General features: G+C 42.6%; 1 long non-coding RNA gene across 5 annotated transcripts in view; it reads right to left on the reverse strand.

The window, feature by feature from the left end:
- Positions 1-11340, reverse strand: part of LOC128329670 (uncharacterized) — a 43156-nt gene extending 31816 nt beyond the window's left edge. For 2 of the 5 annotated variants that reach the window (XR_008309754.1, XR_008309752.1), the window contains exon 1: positions 11227-11340. This is a non-coding gene — a long non-coding RNA (uncharacterized LOC128329670). The remainder of the gene's footprint in view (positions 1-11226) is intronic. The other 3 variants (XR_008309756.1, XR_008309751.1, XR_008309757.1) reach the window with 3 other exon arrangements.
- Between the last annotated feature and the right edge of the window lie 707 nt (positions 11341-12047).

Below are 12047 nucleotides of genomic sequence, written 5' to 3' on the forward strand. Positions count from 1 at the left end.
CCTTCAAAGTAACGTCTAAGTAGCACTGTTGTTGAGTAACTTAATATGGATGTCAGCCAGGGACCACAATCCAATATAGAACTTCCCTACTTAAGCCCATTGATTTAAAGGATGAGCTCTCTTGTATTTAGCAGGGGGAGAGCAGCTGTCCCTACTCAACCCATTGCAACATCCCTCTCGGTGGCTCTTGCTGGTATCTTCCTTGTGTTTCCTTATAGACTGAAACACTTTGGGACAAGGGTCTATCTTTTCAATACTTTTGTTATGTAAACCTCTTTGATAACCTTTTAAACTGGAAAATGGTATATAAATATTCTAAACAAACAACAACAACAATTAAATGCTTGATATGGCAAACATTATCTGCTTGCAATTGTTTTTGAGATGTCAGATGGTAGGATTCCTTCTACTAGCACATCATAATAGGGAAGTGCACAGAACCGGCTGGTGGTGGTGGCTTGAAGGCAGGAAGGATACTTTTAAGGGTGGGGGAGGTACTCTTACCTCTCCCAGCATGTTTCCCGCACTGGCACTGCACTTTAAAAGGGTCAGCCGGGGTGGCAGCACACTTCCCTGCCACCCCATTGCCTCATCAGGCTGGAAGTGACTAGAAGTACCCGGCACAAGTGCGCATGTTGGGCACGTGCACATTGTGCATTAGCCCAAAGTGTGTGTGAACGAGCGTAACGTGTGCACACATGTTGGGTACTTCCGGTCACTTCTGGTCCAACACGGCAACGGGGCAGCAGGGAGGTATGCTGCCACCCCGCTGGACCCTTTTAAAGAGCAGCGCCGGTGGGAAAAACACAGCAGGAAGGGTAAGAGCACCCTCTGCTACCCTTAAAGGTATCCCTTTCTCCTTTGAACCGGCTGAACTGCCAGTCGTTCGAAGCTGTTCGGAGACCCGTAAAAGGGCCACCGTACAGGTTCATGCACATCCCCAAAAAAGATTCTAGACATTTCTGTCTGGTGTGCTAATTTTCTATGTATACAGTTCTTTTTATGTGGAAGAACATGCAAACATAACCTTCCCCCGCAACCCCAGCATTTTGAAGTGATACACTCCCACTATACATGGAAAACTACCACATGTTTGGGGGAGGAATACAGAGCTTGCAGATATGTATTGGAAACAACCCCTTGAATTAAGCAAGCATGAGAGGCAAGATCACTAGTTTTGTGTAGTGAATACTTTTACAACCCTTGCACAGATATATGGGTTCACTGCACTTACACAATATGAGAATAACTCCCATTGTCCTAATCTGTAGATCAAACCATCAATGTTCTATTCAAAAAGGCCTGAATATAAGAGAAAACAAACAAACAATCCCTAACTGTTTAAAGCTATCACTAGAGGATAAAGTATCTACCAAAGTATTAATATTAACATGATTATGGGAGTTTTATCAAGAGTGCCTTTATCTCCTGATTGCAAACAATAGCTGCCTGAAGGAGAGTGATACCCTTGAGTATTGTGGGATGAAAACCAACCGCAGCTTTAGAGCCACATAAAGTCTACTTGTGGCTTCAAAAAATCAGGAGGAAAATTCTTGAAGCCACAATTATGAGCAGTTAGAGAGTAAATGAATCTATGTTTCATCACCTTGGGCGCCGAAGAAAAAGCATTTGAGAATTATATTGATAAGAGAAAGAGCGGAGATATTCAAACACACTGAATGTTCATTTAATTGATTAAGCTAGATCAGGAGCATTTGAGACTTCATAAAGCAGTCTATTTTGAATAAGAATTCAAATAGGTATCAGCTCCAGAGGACTAGGCCCTGCTGTATGCTGTATGTAACCAGAGGAGGTTCAAAGTTATTCTCTAAAGTATATGCTACTGACCTTGTCTACTACACCATCAAGATACAGAAGCTGTTACCTCAGAGTAAAATAAGATAATTTACATAAAGGTGAACTTTCTGAGCCTTAGGCTGACACCAGATATTGCAGGGGCACACCCATGGTTTAAACCCATCATGCGGAAAATGTGGCTGAACTGGGAACTTCCTCACAGAAAGTGGGGGTTGCGGGGAGTCCATTTTCAAAACCACAGGGGTACACCCAACCCACAGCTTACCTCCCTGCTGTCTGTTCTCCAATACATTTCTGTTAGTTGGAGTCTGATGCAGGAAGTCAGCTTGGCTGGGAGAAAAGTATCCTGATGGGATGGATCTGAGGAAGATATTCTTTCTACCTATGTGTCCCTTTTGCTCTTAAATTGGACCCCCACTCCTTGATACCAGGGCATCTAAGGGGAAGGCTCTGCCACTGTCACATCTAGTCCCAGTACAAGCAGTGGTACAATTTACAATATTAGCAAGTAATCAATAGCAAGAATAAAAAATACTAAATACTAAACAAATGCATGCATACTATTTCTGAAAACTCCAAGACCAATATAGTCAAAATCATGGAGGAGCTACCAGAATGCAGCAAGCCCTTCTGGCTAAGAAACAAAATTTTGCTCCTTGATATGTAACTAGTGTTGCCTCTAACAGAGATTCCCAGATGTTGTTGACTACAACTCCCAGAATCCCCAAGCAAAAGCCATCGCAGCTGGGGATTCTGGGAGTTGTCATTAACAACATCTGGGAATCCCTGTTAGAGGGAACACTGCATGTAACATTGGGATATTTATCGCCTAAAAGATACTAGGGATGTGCAAGAAACGCAGTTGAACCATGGTCCAACCACTTTTTGGGCAGGAGGACCGGGAACTTTAAGAAAAAGGACAGCAGGTCCTTACCTACTCTCTGCCACCTCATGTAGCTTCCTGCTGGGGCAGTGCATGGTGCTAGAAGCCCCATGCGGCGTAAGCATGCACATGGCATCTGTGTATGTTGATGCTGCACGGGGCTTCTAGGAATGCATGCCATCACAGCAGGAAGCGGCATGGGGTCGCAAAGAGCTGGTAGGGACCTGCTCTCCTTTTTCTTAAAGTTCCGGGTCCCCCTGCCCAAAAAGTGATCAAACTGCAGCTCTTGTGCAACTCCCTAAAAGATACGTGACATAAAATTCATCTGGATGGCCTGGAAATGTTTTAAATAAGGGTTGAATCAACCTTAACTGAGAGTCAGAATAGAATATGCATCATAAAAGGACATGAACAATTGTTTCAATGTCACCAGAACCACACAGACATAACTGTTGGGAAGCTGGAATTTTGCGGTACCTGCCCTCTAAAAATGCCAAAGGGAGAGCATTAAGATGGGCTCTAGAGAAGGCCCATCTATACTTAGAATAAGTGAGTGAAAATAGGTAAACTGCTGGAAGAGATCTTAAAGACTCTCTAAGGGGTTGGTACATACTTGAAGTTCAATTTAAATAGTTCTGGAACTCCATGTCCCAGACCCATTGTTTAATAATATCCTTGGCTTTATCAAATCCAGAAGATAATAAATGCTCAGGTGAAAGGCCATAAAAGCAGCGTACATATAATGCTCTTCCACGAATTTGACCGGTAATTATCAGATAGTATTAAAGAGATCATCCCAATCGGAATTAGATTTAGCCTTAGCCATGCAATTAGAATAACTAGCCAAGCTGTAGCTTCAATTCTAAGTAGCCCAGCCTCTAATCTCAAAGCTGCATTAGTAATACTTCTAGGGGTCAAAAATAACGATCTTAAGAATCTAGATTGCACTTTTTCAAGAGGCCCAAAGTTGGAATAAGGGCCTAACTGCACTCCTTATAGAAGCTGTGCTGTCGATTTTGCTGTAAATAATTTAATGACATCTGGAAGAAAATTTCCTCCCTCAGTTCAATGAAATCTTAATATGACTGTAGCACTTCTTTCAGACAGGGAAGAGAGATAGTTAACTTGGGCAATCTTCCTTCTAGACACCTGGAAAACGACTCCCAAATACTTAAAACAGTAACTTGTTCTATGTCACGGTTATCTATACACCATATATGAATCTTAAAACTGTAGAAAAATCACGATCTTCATTTTTTTGATGGTTGATAATTAGCTGCTGCTCCCTACAATACTGAGTAAGAGCCTTAAGAGCTCTCCTTAGGCCAACCTGGGTCTGAGACAAAATAACCTCATTACTTTCAGTGAGAAGTTTAACACTCACTGAACTCAAACAAAACTTAGATGTGCTTGACTTTGACTGAATCATCCCCTAAAACTTTTATTTTATTTTGTATCCTAATTACAGAAGACCCTCTTTATTCATGGTTCCGTGTATCCACAGGGTGTCTTATTATACATTCGTTTCCAGTAGCTGCAGATACTAATGGGATAAAACCCATGTAACCGTGGTTCCTAGAGGGCCAGAAGTGATGTAGAGGTCACCTCCAGCCACCATTTTGTCTCTAGGAAGCCAGGAATAGACAGGAGGAGCCATTTTGTGGCTCATTTCTGGGGGGGGGAAGGAGCTTTCCCCCACAATTTTTCATGGTTTGGGGGGACATTCCTAAGCATATGGGGGACCCATGGAGCACATCAGTGTACGTTCTGGGGCTGTTTTAGAGCTTTTAAAAATTATCCCCTCTACCCTGGAACCTAACCTCCATTTCTCCATAGACCTAATGTCTCCTTGCTCGTGGTTCCGTTTCTTGTGGTAATAGGTGAGGAACGGAATCTCCACGAGTAACAAGGTTCTCCTATGTTCCCAGCTTTTAAATGGCTATCTGTCCCTGATTATAATTAAAGGGGCATAGAAGTGTGCCTCTAGTTATGCTGCAAAAAGAAAAAAAAATGTCCCATCATAATATGCTACAAACTTCTATTACTTAGAAATAAGATACCTACTGAGTTAATAACTTGAAGATTGGCATATGTGATCTACTTGACAAGATCTACAAATCTGCCTAATTTTAAAACCATCGGAGGTGTTCTGTGGGTGGAGAATCCTGTGATTTCCTCATTGTCATGGACGGACCACCATCTGGTTAAGGTTGGACTCACAATCACTTCCCACCTTCACAGGGGCAAGGGACCAATTAGGATGGTCCACCCGAGAAGGTGATTGGATCCAATAGGATTTCAAGAAGCCTTGGAAGGATTTAGTGTTGGCTCTGCTGGTGATCCTGTTGACGCCCTGGTGGAGAATTGGAACAGCAAACTCACTGGGGCAGTAGACATGATTGCTCCTAAGCGTCGTCTCTGACCCGCTTCAGAACTGGCCCCTTGGTATATGGAAGAACTACAGGGGCTGAAGCAGCAAGGTAAATGACTGGAGCACAACTGGAGAAAGACTCAGCTTGAATCTGACAGATTGTAACATAGAGCTCATTTGAAGACCTATGCTCAGGTGATGCGTGTGGCAAAGAAGTGATTCTTTTCTGCCCATATTGCTTCCACAAGTTCACGTCCAGCGGAGTTGTTCAGGGTTATGAGAGGACTAGTATGTGCCCCTCCTACCTTAAATCAGAATCTGGAACCATCGATTACCTGCTGTGATGTGTTTAACAAATTCTTTGTGGCAAAAATCTCTCATATTTGGGCCAACCTAGACTCCATCTCCACAATTACTTCAGTGTCTGATGTGGAGGTGTCCAGCGACTCGTCTTGTGTGATTAGGTTGGATCAGTTTCAGTTTGTGACTCCTGAGGACATGGACAAGCTGATTGGAACGGTGTGGCCTACCACATGGTCTCTTGACCATTGCCTGACAGGGCTTATATTATCTGGCAGCGGGGTTGTTGTAGAAGGCCTGGCAGGGATTATAAATGCATCTCTGAGGGAAGGTAGGATGCCTCCTTGTCTTAAGGAGGCAATTATTAGACCACTTCTGAAGATGCCTACCTTGGATCCCTCAGAATTGAGCAACTACAGGCCTGTCTCTAACCTTCTGTGACTGGACAAGATAATTGAGAGGGTGGTGGCCTCCCAGCTCCAGACAGTCTTGGAGGAAATTGATTATCTTGACCAATTTCAAACTGACTTTCAAGCTGGTGACTGCCTTGGATCAGCCTGATGAATGATCTCCAATTGGGAATGGACAAAGGAAGTGTGACTTTGTTGGTCCTTCTGGACCTCTTGGCGGCTTTTGATACTATCGGCCATAGTATCCTTCTGGAGCGTCTGAGGGGGTTGGGAGTTGGAGGCACTGCTTTGCGATGGTTTCAGTCCTACCTCTCAGGCAGGTTCCAGATGGTGTCCCTTGGAGACTGCTCTTCTTCAACATCTGAACTCTTGTATGGTGTCCCTCAGAGCTCCATAGTGTCTCCGAAGTTGTTTAACATCTACATGAAACTGCTGAGAGAGATCATCAGGAGATTTGGTGCAGGGTGCTATCAGTATGCTGATGACATCCAAATCTATTTCTCCATGTCAGCATCATCAGGAGAGGGCATAACCTCCCTAAATGCCTACCTGGAGTCGGTGATGGCCTGGGTGGGGGATAACAAACTGAGACTGAGTCCAGATAAGATGGAGGTACTCATTGTGTGGGGTCCAAACTCGACCGACGATTTTGATCTGCCTGTTCTGGATGGGGTCACACTTCCCCAGAAGGAACAGGTACGCAGTCTAGGGGTGGTTCTGGATCCCAACTCTCCCAGGCTGAGGTGGTGGCCAGAAGTGCCTTCTATCATCTTCAGCTGATACACCAGCTGCGACCGTTTCTTAAGTTGAATGACCTCAAAACCTTGATACATCTGCCGGTAACCTCCAGATTAGATTACTGCAATGTTCTCTATGTGGGGCTGCCTTTGTATGTAGTCCGGAAACTACAGTAGGTCCAGAATGCGGCAGCCAGGTTGGTCTCTGGGTCATCTCAGAGCAGTGATTCTCAAACTTGGGTCCTCAGGTGTTATTGGACTTCAACTCCCATAATCCCCAACCAAAGGCCACTGAGGCTGGGGATTATGGGAGCTGAAGTCCAATAACACCTGAGGACCCAAGTTTGAGAATCCCTGTCTCAGAGAGACCATATAACTCCTGTATTGAAGGAGCTATACTGGCTGCCGATATGTTTCCAGGCAAAATACAAGGTGTTGGTTATAACCTATAAGGCCCTAAACAGCTTTGGCCCTGGATATTTAAGAGAACGTCTTATTCATCATGAACCCCACCACCCACTGACATCATCTGGAGAAGTAGGACTGCATTTGCCACCGGCTCATCTGGTGGTCACTCAGGGATGGGTCTTCTCCGTTGCTGCCCCAAGGCTTTGGAATGTTCTCCCTAGTGAAATAAGAACCTCCCCATCTCTGACAACTTTTTAAAAGTCTTTAAAGATGCATCTGTTCACCCAGGCTTTTAATTAATATTGTTTTAATGCTGTTTTAAAATATTGTTTTAAAAATTTTAAATTGTTGTAATGTTTTAAAATTTTTGTTTTTAACGAATGTTTTACTTTCTGTTTTTATTTTGTTGTAAACCTCCCAGAGATGTAAGTTTTGGGAGTTATAAAAATATGTTAATTAAATAAAATCAATCAATCAATCAATAAATCTGATAAAAATTGTCATATAGCAAGTGAAAAAGTGCTGGAAATTGCCACATTTACCCTTTTTTGTCCAATTTTTAGACAGACATATCATATATAGCAGATTTTGATGAAAATGACTCATATAGTCAATTCAAGTTTATCTAGGAAGTCAATCCTTTATTGGATTGGTGAGGTTTTGAGCAGCAGATCAAAGGTTATTAAGATTTTACTGCCCCATTAAAGCCTACAGTTAAGCAAGTGCTGGCAAAGTTATACAGAACATGCTAAGTTTAAGAATAAAACTGGTATGCTACCATGTCTGCCAGGACTCTATTGTTTGCAGAGGGAGCGAGTAGTGGATTCCGTTGCAAGTGCCATGCCTACTAACTAGGCAAAAAGGCACCTTTAAATGTGGTGATGCTCTTATTGCTCCTTAGCAGGGGGAGAACAATTGGTCCTATTCAACCCCAACACAGCATTCCTCCAGTGGCTGTTGCAGATGTCAATCTTATGTTTCTTTATAGATTGTGAGCTCTTTGGGAACAGGCAATTATCTGATTATATGTAAACCGCTTTGAGAACTTAAGTTGAAAAGTGGTGTATAAATAGTAATAGTAGTATATTATTGCTAGATGAATTATGAATTACTTACTGTATTGCTAGATGAATTCTCCCATGAGTTGACTCATGCCTGTTTGTGGCTTACATCATTAGCTCTCAGGATGAATTAAGCCTAGACCATAGGAGACGCAGAGTCACTAGCATCCTCCAAAGTCTATGGTCCCTTCCAGTTCTGTTTTTAAAGCCCCCACTGACACACAGAGCACCAGAGAGGGAGGGGGAGACCACTATATTAGTAGGTGAAGGCATTGCACAGCACCCCAGGCAAGGGAGCTTGTCCTAATGGTCCTAGGTCCTGACCACATCACCCAGACTAGGAGCACCCCTGCTGAATTACGTGAGGGTTCAAGTTTCTTACTCTGTATCTGGAACTGTAACATAATGGGACATCCTCTAGCACTGCAGTAAGGTTCAGATGCAGTACAGGACCAGGACAATGTGGAGATCTTTGCTCGTGCCAGTCACTCCATCCTCTGCATCTTGATTTGGGCTTCAAAAACCAAGAAGAAGTACAGATGCACAGAGGACAAGTTGTAAGCAAGTGGCACATCTCTTAAGGTGTCAGCCTTAGGTTCCAATTTCCTGGCTTTGAGAAGTTTGAGTCAAAATGAGATTGTCATAACTCTGGTCTTAAAGTGGCAGATTTTTTGAAAAATGTATCTAAGAACAACCCTATTCTATTGTACCATAGCTTTAGTAATCAGTACAATGCTGTGTCATAGTGTCTGTATCTCTGATATTTTGAATGAATGGATATATGTTCATAAAAAGTCATTTCTTCTAGAGACTCTATAAAAATAATCCTTAGAAGAGGCCCATCATTAATCCTGAGTTCAGAAAGTAGTGACAAAGGTGGAGAAATGGAGCATTGAAAAACGGTCTTAAAGACAGTAATAGAATCATTTGTCTCTCCTTCATGAGCTCACACACACACCCTTCAACACATCACATTGCAACTACAAAAAAGCAAGAGTTCTTGCAGCACAATTTGCACAGTTTAAGCTAGAAAATGTAAATGTCTTTAATAATTCTCAGATAAATAACCCTGAATATATTGCCTTTAAGTGCTTCATTTATTTTAACGAAATACTTCTCAAAGAAGTGCTCTGGTGTCAGGCCACAGAGAGCACTTTATAAAGGGATATTAATTATCTCTTGAAACTTACAAGTGTCACTGGGTAAGAGTTCTGCTGTATAAAATACCTATATACCATCTTACTCCATGACTAATTTAGGCTAGTCCAAATCCTGAATTTCCAGCTGAGAACTAGAATTATTTAGCAATTATTTAGCGGAGCATAAATATTTAGAGACAGTTTGTACTAACAAATCTTGTCTCTAGGAGCCAGGCCCACAACAATATTCGCAGTGCAAGTTTTCCTCATATAAATCAAGCCTCTAACTTCACACCTTCCTTATTTCATCTTTACAATTTTTGCAGACTACCCACGCTTGCATATTTATGTGCCACCGTGTCTAGGGTTCTGTGCATGCCAGCACTTTGATATATAAATATATAACGCAGGGTACTTTGTGACCTGTGAAAGAATCTATGGAACATGTTTTGAAAGTGGGAGTGTTTTTAAAAATATATATAAATATCAGTAGGTAACAACTTAATCCTATAGCTGTTCTACTATAGCAAATAGTATTCTATGTTATACTGTGGCAAATAAACAAGGAGTACAGGGTGATAGGACTGTGAGTTATGGCAGCGTCACAACTTGAAGCATGACACTTTCAGAACATTTAGGCTAAAACTAGATGTGACAAAGCATGACTCAACCCAGGTCACTCTGAATCACTACAGAGTGGGTGGTGGGTCCGGAGGAGATATAAAGTACAGGATAGGCAGTCAAGATGAAGTAGTCGATCCTTTCCCTCTGTGCTTCCCCCACATCCAAATAAATACTTTAGCCATTTTTCTCCTGTGGAGGTACTTCTGGATACAGACCACCAAGAAAATATATAAGCCGTTTCAAATTTTATAACTTCTCTCTGCTTTTCACAACATTTAAAGCACAGAATAAAGGCCACTTACACACTTCATTTTTCTCCTGCCCTCTTATCCTGCCTAAAGGGTTCAGAGCACCAAACCAGATTCCCCCCACCCCCACTTTTATCTTCACAACAATCTTATCAAATAAGTTAGGCTGAGATAAAGTGAATGGTCGAAGGACACCCAGTGAACTTCATGGTCGAGTGGAGATTTAGTTTCCCAGACCCTAGTCCAGCAGTCTAACGACACACCATACTGGCTGTCTACTGCCTTTCAGTCCCTGCTGATCCTCTCCTGGTCCTGATAGTTCACAAAGGGCCAAACTACCTGTGACATTAAACGAGGCATAATCCAGGAGTGGAGTGGGAATGGGCCTTTTATGTCCAAATATAGCCAGAGGGAGCCCCAATGCAACTCAGGATCATGTCAGGTGGCAAGGACTTAACGTGTTCCCATTGCATTGTTTCTCCACAGCTATGTGCCACAATCCCAAGAAAGAACAAGGTCACCTGTGTTTGAACTTAAAAGGAACACTTTCAGTACTCTTCCTGGTTTAATCACATCTATTCCTGATGGTTTAACATCCGGTGCAGTCTGTCCCATGACAGAACCCATGCAGGCGGAGGTTTGCATGAAGAATTTTCTATATCATGCAAAGAGGCACTTACATTTCAAAACACACATCTGTTTCAATGAAGATATATATGAATGATATCTGATATATCTTCATTCTTATATATTCATTTTATATACATATATATATGGTGTGTGTATGTGTGTGAGAGAGAGTGTGAAATGGCTGTGGTTTAAGGAAACTCTGCACTTCTGCTGCTGTTACCCCACACTTTACACTCCACTTGTCTTCCTAACTTCTCCACTATTGCAGACTCAGGACCCCTAATAAAAACCACCCCGTTCCTTCCCTTTCCCTGAGAGAGCAAGAAAAAGGCCGCACAAAACTACAGTCCTTTTGAGAAATGCAGAGATATTAACAGCCCGTTTTTCTGGTAGGATAAAACGGCACCCAGCACTTGTGTGTCAAAGTGGCTTCCAAAGCCCTGGGAACCGTCTGTTTCCCTTCCCCTAAGCTAAGTTGGGCATATGTGAGAAACTATCTAACTTGGGAAAATATTCATTTGCCTGTGGTTTGAAATTTCATTTTTTCAAAGAAGAGCCTGAGCAAACTTGCAAATTAAGGATAACTCGTTTACTCACACATGTTCTGGAGCCTGTAAATTTGCCAAAGCACCAGCTCCCATTCTTATTGGGATCAGTGTCCCTGACTAACCACCAGAGAGAGGAACGACCACAACAGGCGGCCACATCCTGTGGACTTCTCCTGAAAGTGCACAGGAAACGCCATCTAAGGAACCAGGGAACTCTGGGACTTGTAGTTCTTGAGAAATCATATTGCATAGGAAGACAGAGGGAAATCCACACACCCCACACAGCATTAAGTGCCCTTTCCATTCTGCTTTGCTTTGCCAAATGTGGTGTTTCTAACCTCACAATCAGAGCTGTTGATAGAACAGTATGTCTATGAGCAGGGTAGAGCTATTGCTAAGAGAGCACATCTGCAGAAACTCTAGAACCTCTTGTTTGAGAAACAAACAAGAAGTCCTAGAGTTTTAGACAGAGGAAGTTCTAGAGTCTCCTGTGTCCAGCAATCTTGCTTTATAGAGAAATGACAATAGAGAAATAACAGCTTATCTCTAAACTAACTCAAAGGCATACCATCCTATAACCATAGTTCTGAATGTGGGAGTATAAACGCATTTGGAGAGGCCAAGCAGAATATAAAGAGCACTTCACAGGGGGAAAGGATTTTTAATTCATGAAGAAGGGGGCGATTCCCCTATGCTATATAGGTCCACACACACTTTATATGTGAGCTGGCTTCCTGCTTGGAGGGTGGGAGTATTGGGCGCACTTGCCTTTTCAATGGACACTTCCCAAGCTTCTAGTCATGCATTGCAGCACCCAGCTAGGAGCACAGAAACCTGCAAAGTGGCTGGACCTCAAAAGTAAGCAGTTAT

Source organism: Hemicordylus capensis, chromosome 6, assembly GCF_027244095.1.
Source record: "Hemicordylus capensis ecotype Gifberg chromosome 6, rHemCap1.1.pri, whole genome shotgun sequence".
Lineage (NCBI taxonomy): Eukaryota > Metazoa > Chordata > Lepidosauria > Squamata > Cordylidae > Hemicordylus > Hemicordylus capensis.